Source organism: Dipodomys spectabilis, unplaced genomic scaffold, assembly GCF_019054845.1.
Source record: "Dipodomys spectabilis isolate Male_0828 unplaced genomic scaffold, ASM1905484v1 ptg000029l, whole genome shotgun sequence".
NCBI lineage: Eukaryota > Metazoa > Chordata > Mammalia > Rodentia > Heteromyidae > Dipodomys > Dipodomys spectabilis.
Window position 1 is genome coordinate 2,297,114 of NW_024870706.1, and position 7,376 is coordinate 2,304,489.

The 7,376-nt window shown below is 35.0% G+C and overlaps 1 non-coding gene across 1 annotated transcript; it reads right to left on the minus strand.

Annotated features, from left to right (window-relative positions):
* Nucleotides 1–2,382: 2,382 nt before the first annotated feature.
* Nucleotides 2,383–2,485, minus strand: LOC122104631. Its single transcript, XR_006146970.1, has one exon. It is a non-coding gene; the product is annotated as a U6 spliceosomal RNA (small nuclear RNA).
* Between the last annotated feature and the right edge of the window lie 4,891 nt (nt 2,486–7,376).

Genomic DNA, 7,376 nt, shown 5'->3' on the forward strand with positions numbered 1-7,376 from the left:
TAATCCTAACTACTTGGGATATCTACTCAGGAGACTGAGATCTGTGGAAGCCAATCAGGGCAAAAGAAATTCATGAGATTATTTTTCAAAAATTTTAATGAACCAGCAAAGGGCCAGGAATGGAGATGTAGCTCATATAGTAGCTCACCAATCTAGAGAGAAAGATGTAGCGAGACCTTGAAGCCCTGATTTCAAACTCTGAGCATGCCAACATGCAGGAATGCACACACACTCACTTTTTCAAAATATCTTCATATCAGTATTTTGCATTAATTTCTTTGTTAATGATATTATATGGGTAAAATAGGCAAAATAAACTTCCATCTCAAAACATTTTTATACATTTTTGTTGTAAAAATACTGTACAGAGGGGTTATAGTTACATGATCAAAGTAATAAGTACATTTCCTATCAAGCATTGTTACCTCCTCCTTTGTTTTCCCCCCACCATTGCTTCCCTTCCACCTCCACAAGTACACTCCTCACACCCACAAGCCCCACCCAATGTCCCCAGCCTAAATTATAAAGTTCGTTTTTCAAAATAATGTCTTGTGCATCTATTGTTATACAATGGGTCAAACTGTATTCCTATTTAAACATGTTGTTTTTTCCATTTCCCTCCCCAAATTAGAGAAGTGTATATACAAGATGCAGATGCACCAACATCAAATAAATTGAAAACGGGGGTTATACTGTTGGGGAGGAACATATAAAAAAATCACATCTTACAATATAAATATGTGAGAAACAACAGCAAAAAAGAAAAAACCACTTCTGTCTCTATCTTGGGGGTCATTTAGCTTAACATCAACTTATCTATCATATACACATAGCTTTTTCAACTTTTCTGCTTATCCCAGACATATACTAGTTATTGCAAATAAGGGATACCATGGGACCTATGTTTCTTTGGACTTGGCTTACATCAGTTAATATAATTTTTTTCCAAGTCTTTCCATTTCCTAACAAATTGGGCAATGTCATTCTTTCTGACGGAGGCATAGAATTAATATATATACATATATATATGTATATATATGTAATATGTGTGTGTGTGTGTACACATATACACACAGAACATTTTCCTTTTTTGTTTTTTAGAGCAACTTAGTTTTCCACCTTCATCATTTTTTCAAATGTTTTTCTTGTGATTAAGTGGTTACATAATTTCCCAAATTTCACAATATTATGGGATAGTGATGCTTAGTTAAAGTCACAAACACATTCTAACTTTGATGGAGTAAATTGTCTATCATGGTCTACAACATTTATGAGTTCTCTGAGCTTTGCAATAGAGTTATTTCTTCCATATGTATACTTCTTTTGTTTTGAAATATGTACATTTCTTTTGTTTTGCAGAGCATCAGCTGTTCCCTCTTCCCACTTGTTCCCTCCTTCCCTTCAGTGACAGTGAGTTGCTTATTTCATTTTGGTCAATGTCCATTGCAGCTGATGGATCCAGCTGTTGTATGTTTTTCCCTGATTCCCTCTAGTTCTGTGTCATCTTCCTCGTTTCACTTCAGTGTGCACATTTGATCAGCAGAATGGGGTTATTTAGTCATGATTCAATCAGATGAGTGGAAGTCCTTGGTTTCTTAAGTGTTGTTAATTTTGTCATATCACCTTACATTTTGGATTTAAAATCCACTTATCACGGAGACCATGTGCTGTTTGTCTCTTTGCTTTTGGCTTACCTCACTCAACATGATTTCTTGTAGGTTGATTGATTTCCCTGCTAATGCCATTATTTTGTCCTTTCTAATGACTGGAAAATATTCCGTTGTGTATAGTTACCACAGTTTTTGGATCCATTCATCTCTGGTGGGACATATGGGTTGTTTTCATATCCTGGCTATTGTGAACAGTGCTGCAATAAGCATGGAGGTGCATGTGTCCTTGAATATTGGTACCTGTTGTTCAGGATAGATGCCTAGAAGTGGTATGAGTGGGCCATAAGGAGCGTCAATATTTAACTTTCTGAGGACTCACCAGACTGCTTTCCAAAGTGGTTGTGTAAGTGTACATTCACACACACACACACACACACACACACACACACACACACACACACACACACACACACACAGAATGTTTTCTTGATCCATTCTTCTACTGAGGGGCATCGGGGTTGGTTCCATATCTTAGCTATGGCAAATAATGATACAATAAACATTGCTGTAGTGGTTGTTTTAGTATGGACTTGTTTGTGATCATTTGGATGAATGCCCAAAAGTGGGATTGCTGTGTAATAGGGGAGCTCTATGTGGAGTCTTTTGAGGAACCTCCAAACTGCTTTCCAAAGTGGATGAACAAGTGTACACTCACACCAAGAATGCAATAGGCTTCCCTTCTGGCCACATCCCTTCCAGCATCTGTTGTTTTAAAAATATGGAACGATTCACTAAGTTGCATGTCATCCTTGTGCAGGGACCATGCTAATCTCTGTATGTTCCAATTTTAGTGTATGTGCAGCCAAATTGAGCACAGAACATTTTTTAATATGTAAAGTGTAATTGATTTTCTTAAACTAGACAATTCAACACAAATAAGTTAAAAAGAATTGTGAAATTTTAGAACCATGTATTTCTTACATAAGCACACATTTAAGAATAAAGTCAAGATTGACATGCCAAAAACAAAATAATTCCAGATATTTGTTGTTCATGAGATGTGTAGGAAGAAGAATTCAATTATTCTACACAAGGCACCTGTCATAATGATCATTGCAGCAAATGTTAAGGTTTGTTAAAAGTTTTAATGTTTTAAATATGTTTCATTTTGGGATTTGCTTATATATGGCAAAATCAAGACTGTTCGCAGGTCATAAAATTTTTCGATAACGTATATAATTTTTCTGGTAGCATGTACTAGTAAGTATGTACATTTCATAGTTTATAGAAACTTTACTAATGATAAGTTGCAAAGACTGTGTAAAGAAGAAGAGTGAAGAGGTAAAATTTTAAGTACACAGTTTCTGTTAAAACTTTAGGGCTCCCTTACGTTATATGTTTGTGATGAACAAATAGTGATATAAGCCACATACAAATGGTGAGATGAACTATAAATAGTAATCTTAGTGGGTAAATTTAAAAGCTACTCATAGCTTTAACCAGATTTAAATGTACAAGAATATGAGAAAATAGTAAAATCAACTGTGTACACTTCAAATACTGAAAACCCTGGTAATTGTTTTCTTTTTTATTTTAGTAATCATTAATATTTAATTATTGTTTTCTTTATTTATAGCATTTTTTCCTTGTTGTAATATAATACAAATTTTTGTGAGTAGTGATTGAGAGGTACTTTGAGAATATTATTGGGATGGCTATACCATATTTCATAGGTGCTTGTGAATGTACAAAGAGCAAAACTAAAAACAAAATATTGATTAAAAATTTTATCAAGTAGAGTCTGAATCAGGAGTGTTGATAAATGTCCACACCTAAATCTTCACCCTAAGCTGAAGTAGTGTTATTACAGAATTGAGGCTACAAAATTGTTTTGTTTTGTTATGTTTTGTTTTTTTTTGCTTTGGTTTTGTTGGTTGTGGGGCTTGAACTCTGGGTCTTGGGTACTGTCCCTCAGCTCTTCAGCTCAAGGCTAGCGCTATCACTTGATCCACAACACCACTTTCACATTTTTCTGCTTATGTCGTGCTGAGGCATGAAATCCAGGACCTCATGCATGCAAGGCAAGCACTCTACCACTGAGCCACCTTCACAGCACCTGAGAAACTGTGATTTAAAAAATCATCTGAACAATATTTGCTTTCTGCTTTGGGTTATATAATGAAATATGTGAACACATTTTTATATTTTTGTGAATTGTCATACTTCTAAATTTATACTAACTACAGCCAATTTATCCTTTTCAAAGTCAAGAAATATTTCTGAGAGTTTGCTTCTGTGAAGAATGTTTTTGCATTTATAATTTCTTCTGAGTCATTTTTATTTTTTATCAAAATCATTTTATATTTTATGTTGATGAGTTATCATACATCAAATACCTTCAAATGTATATGTAGAGTCTCAAGATAGCAGTATGAATATTCTCATAAACCTCTTGTTTATCTGTTACACACTATAAGTATTATGATATTTTTCTCTCTCTTTCACTCTCTCTCATTTCCGCTCTTTCTCTTTCATGCTCCTTGTCTGCTACTTAGAATTTCTTCTGGTCTACTATTATCCTTCAGGGTCCACTGGTTTTGTGGGAACATTATAAGGACCATCAGTTACCCTTGCATTCTTTAAGAGTTATTACAGTGACGCGAAATTATTCCTTGCCATTCTAAATGGCAAAACAACAGATCTAGGAATTCCTTTTCACTTTTAGTACTATTATAAATTTTATCTCATACGAATCATTGAGACTGATAAGATACTTTTAGCCTGGGTCCTAAAAATTCTTTTTCTTTTACAAACAACCTTTTTCTTTTATTATCAGTAAGTAACAAAAACAACGCTATCCTATGGAAAGTAGGCTGAAGTTGTTCACAGGGATGAAAAACAAGGTAATGGGGGAAGTGAGTACAAAGGATACACCTCATATAGCACAGATACTTAGAGCAGTTTATCATGTACACTTTGTGATAAGGACAATGCGCTGGGAATTCTAGATTAAATCAATGAACACCTGATATATATGAACATATATTTATGTTTGTATATTTATTTATATATGCATATATGTGTATATCGGCCCATATATGTAAACATGAATGTTACTATACACACAAATACACACATACGTACACACATGTACACATGCAGAAATGGAAAAAGACACATATATAGCAAACATAAGTTTTACTAGTTGTTCAATATGCCTTAGACAGACTGCTTGGAAATAAATGTGTTGAAGATGTATTTGTCTCTAAGAGTTCTTTTACCACTCCTCTTATCTCTTCCAACTTGTAGGTATAGAGATATTCGACTTGAAAAATGCAGTACAAGTGATAGCAAGTCACTCAGAAATCTCAATAAGTATAGGTCATATGATGTCTCCCTGCTCCCCATGGAATCCTTGCTCTTGTAGACACTCTCAACAGCCAAATTAGTAGGACAATATCCTTGTTAAGAATAAAGTTATAAGGCTTTAAATGGCATCGTTCCTTGGGCTCTTTTCCAACAGCCAGCATCAATTCTTAAGCAGATGAGTGACTCCTCAGAAGACTGGAGCGCAGGTCAAAATTTAACCAAACCATATGAAATGTCTAAAGTGAGAAATGCTGACTGAGGTTGTGCCGATGTCCTGGCAACGAAAATAAGAAAAAAGAAAGTTTTTTATGTATTAAAATTTGAGAATAATTTGTAACCTGTCAATAAATGTGTAGAACACAATTATACCAGCTCACAAAATATGATGTGCATTTCATTTATGTGCTTTTGGACTTGGAAAGTGTTTTTAAGTGTGTCTACACAAGTAGAATCAGCATGAAACAAGCCAGCATTTCTTCATTTAAGACACAAGGAAAGTATACAGGTTGACCCATTGTAACAATGAGATTTGCAAGATAATATTAGTGGGGGATGTACGGAAGTGTTGGGGATGTGTGAAGGTAAGGAATAGTAGGGGAAAAACAAAGGAGGTTGTAACAATGCTCAATAAAAATGTACTCATTACCTTACTTATGTAACTGTAACCTCTGTGTACAGTTTCTTTACAATAAAATATATATTAAAAACGTACAAGGAAAACTTACTTATAGCAAGTTGTATTTGTAACTCAATATAAGTAAGGTATTGGTTTTAGGAGCACAGGCATATTAATATTTTGCAAGCTCAAATTCTTTACATAAACACAGTTTATTATTTTCATTAGAATCTGCCCACAACCTAGTGCAGTGTAATTTCTGTGAAAAATTTTACTACATTCTATGTTTGTAATGGAAAATAAAATATTTTCACTATCAACAGATACAAATTTAGTTTAGATAATTTTTGTCTGCATTTTGTGGATGGAATTGCGAAAGCTAATTTGAAAAGCACAAATTTAATCACCAAGAGCTGTCCTCAAGATGTAACAAAGATCTAATACAGCATCATTGAATGGTATGGGACTCTAAGGAGAAGTACTTGAATTGAAACATTATCAGAAAGTGTAAGTACGCAAAGACTATTTAGAAATGCAGCTGCTAGATTTCTCAAGGAGAGCTTTTATAACATTTGGTGAAACACAGGTCAGAACCTCATGGAAGTGTAGACAATTTTCCTTCACCTTTCTGTCAATCTTGGTCATTATCAATCATAATATAGCTAATCTAGAATAATCTATAATAAGAAAATGCTTATGAGAAGTGGGGGAAGACGGTGGAGAAGAAGCTGGAGGCTAAACAATCTCTCGCATAGAAAGCTATTTTAGTGTTCCAGTGCACAGTACTAGGCTAGAGTATCACACCCAGTGTGCAATCACAGTACAGAGTTTGGCTAGAGAGGGAAAATCCAGGTTAGGAGACAGATCTGAGCAGTTGCTGTAGCCATGGCTGAGGCAGCTTTGGTGGTGGCCATAGCCAACCCGCCATACCTACAACAGAGAGGGTCCAGGACAAAGGCAGCAGACACATTGGATGAGCAGATTCAACTCAACAACAGCAACAACTGAAAAGGAGCAAATGAATTAAACCATCTTAACAGGCCCATATCAAGCATTGAAATAGAAAAAGCAGTAAGAGACCTCATGTCTAAGAAAAGCCCAGGACCATATGGACTTACAGCAGAATTCTACAAGGCTTTCAAAACAGAGCTCATACAAATACTCCTACAACTCTTCGATGAAATTGAAAGAGAAATCTCAGGACCAAACTAATTCTATGAAGCCATCAAAACCGTCATCCCAAAACCATGCAGGAACTCATCAAAGAAAGAGAATTATACACCCATTACTTTGATGAACATTGATGCCAAACTTCTCAACAAAATTTTGGCCAAACAATTCAACAATTCATCCAAAACATTACATACCATGATAAAACAGGATTCAGTTCAGGGATCCAAAGATGGTTCAATATACACAAATCAATTAAATAACACCACTTTATGATGAAGTTTCTGGATAAACTAGGAATCCAGGGAACATTCCTCAATAAAATAAAGGCTGTATATGACAAACCTGCTGCCAGCATTATACTTAATTGTCAAAAAGTAAAGACATTTCCTCATAACTCAGGAACGAGACAAGGATGTCCACTCTCTCCACTTCTCTTCAATTTACTATTAGCATGCCTAGCTACAGCAATAAGAAAAGATGAAAACCGAAAAGGGATCCAAACAGGGAAAGATGAAGTAAGACACTCCCTCTTTGCAGATGACATGATCTTGTATTTAAAGAATCCCATGGATTCCACTCCCCAATTACTCATGCTGATTCAAAACTAT